Source organism: Schistocerca piceifrons, unplaced genomic scaffold (genome assembly GCF_021461385.2).
Source record: "Schistocerca piceifrons isolate TAMUIC-IGC-003096 unplaced genomic scaffold, iqSchPice1.1 HiC_scaffold_126, whole genome shotgun sequence".
Taxonomy (NCBI): Eukaryota; Metazoa; Arthropoda; class Insecta; order Orthoptera; family Acrididae; genus Schistocerca; species Schistocerca piceifrons.
The window spans coordinates 17,744-20,000 of NW_025727080.1; the positions used below are offsets into that span (position 1 = coordinate 17,744).

A 2,257-nucleotide genomic window follows, 5' to 3' on the forward strand; every position below is an offset into this window, starting at 1 on the left:
CGTGGATGGCGATCAGCATGAGCTGTGTGTTGATGTATTCGGACCTAGTCGTCTCTCCTCAAACACCGTGATAGCATGGTGCACCGCGTTTCCATATCTGCGACATGCTACAGAGGCCGGTTGACAGTCGTTCGAGCAATGGACATCGCATACGTACGGGGGCCACCTTCCACGTATTGTCTAGGCGTGCACATTTTGTTGCGTGTATGTGGGCAGACGTAGTGTGGCGTGACACCTGACACAGGCATGCAATAATCGTTGAAGTTGCTAATGGCGATGGACGCCTACGTTTTCTGGTGAAGTTACGCAAATGAAGAAATGGTAACCCGTTGTGGTGCGGTTGTTCTCGCTAGGGGTGAATCGGTGATGGCGACGATAGGTTGAGGTACTAACCGGTTGTTCCAGCGATACCCACCATGCCGATGAAACTGAACGGCATCTGGGTGTGAAGCGATACGCGGTGGTGGCTGGGTGGGACCGTCCCCGGCCGGTGAGGGGGCGCCTCCCGGCGTGCTGGCCGCGCGGTGCGTGGGCGCACGCGCTACAGCCGGCTGGTGGGGGCGGCCAGTGGCAGGCGCGCCGGCCGACGGACGCGGCAGGCGTCGCAGCTGCGCGCCGGCGCACCCTGCGCGCGGCGCCGTGCGGCCAAAGTAGGTCCTCGCGGGCCCGGTGCGAAGCGCGGTGGACATCTTCAGTGTGCTGGTCCGATTGAGGACTGTGTGCGTTGAGGATGCGCCGCCGCCCGGCGCTCGGCGCCGCGACGCCGTCTGCTGCTCGGTCGCCCCAGCGGTTCTCGCTGGTGGTTTGTATCGCAGCTGTGCGGATGTGTTGGCGCGTGCGCTGTGCTGGGAGAGTTCGCTTCGGCACCCAAGTGGGGCTTTTGTCCTTCTGTGGCGCTGGCGTTGGAGCTGCCGGTCACCGTAGGTGGCGCGTGTTGTCTCCCGCCGGCAATGCCACGACAGCACGCTCCCGGGCCTCTGTCGGCAGCGGCAAGCTCAGTTGGGAGCACGGGTGGTCGCACCGAAAGCGTCTACTCGCCTAACTCCGGGCGATTGCGCCTCTCTCGAACCCGACCAAGTACTTGGGACGGCGCTGCGCGCCGCCGGGACCTGAGAGGGTTTCGAGGTGTATTGTGCAGGGGAGCTCAGCCTCCTCCTGTTTGCAGAATGATTGAGCGGACGCTTGCGTGTTCGCGCGGGCCCCCGGGACACACTCCCGGGGCGCCGGCTGCTCAGCTCTAGTTGGCGCAGCTCCCTGGTTGATCCTGCCAGTAGTCATATGCTTGTCTCAAAGATTAAGCCATGCATGTCTCAGTACAAGCCGCATTAAGGTGAAACCGCGAATGGCTCATTAAATCAGTTATGGTTCCTTAGATCGTACCCACGTTACTTGGATAACTGTGGTAATTCTAGAGCTAATACATGCAAACAGAGTCCCGACCAGAGATGGAAGGGACGCTTTTATTAGATCAAAACCAATCGGTCGGCTCGTCCGGTCCGTTTGCCTTGGTGACTCTGAATAACTTTGGGCTGATCGCACGGTCCTCGTACCGGCGACGCATCTTTCAAATGTCTGCCTTATCAACTGTCGATGGTAGGTTCTGCGCCTACCATGGTTGTAACGGGTAACGGGGAATCAGGGTTCGATTCCGGAGAGGGAGCCTGAGAAACGGCTACCACATCCAAGGAAGGCAGCAGGCGCGCAAATTACCCACTCCCGGCACGGGGAGGTAGTGACGAAAAATAACGATACGGGACTCATCCGAGGCCCCGTAATCGGAATGAGTACACTTTAAATCCTTTAACGAGTATCTATTGGAGGGCAAGTCTGGTGCCAGCAGCCGCGGTAATTCCAGCTCCAATAGCGTATATTAAAGTTGTTGCGGTTAAAAAGCTCGTAGTTGGATTTGTGTCCCACGCTGTTGGTTCACCGCCCGTCGGTGTTTAACTGGCATGTATCGTGGGACGTCCCTGCCGGTGGGGCGAGCCGAAGGCGTGCGACCGCCTCGTGCGTGCTCGTGCGTCCCGAGGCGGACCCCGTTGAAATCCTACCAGGGTGCTCTTTATTGAGTGTCTCGGTGGGCCGGCACGTTTACTTTGAACAAATTAGAGTGCTTAAAGCAGGCAAGCCCGCCTGAATACTGTGTGCATGGAATAATGGAATAGGACCTCGGTTCTATTTTGTTGGTTTTCGGAACCCGAGGTAATGATTAATAGGGACAGGCGGGGGCATTCGTATTGCGACGTTAGAGGTGAAA

At 58.3% G+C, this 2,257-nt stretch overlaps 1 non-coding gene across 1 annotated transcript in view; it reads left to right on the top strand.

Moving 5' to 3' along the window:
* Nucleotides 1–1,251: 1,251 nt before the first annotated feature.
* LOC124730977 overlaps nucleotides 1,252–2,257 on the top strand; it is a 1,910-nt gene continuing 904 nt past the window's right edge. Inside the window, exon 1 of the ribosomal RNA XR_007008121.1 lies at nucleotides 1,252–2,257. This exon is cut by the window's right edge and continues 904 nt beyond it. This is a non-coding gene — a ribosomal RNA (small subunit ribosomal RNA).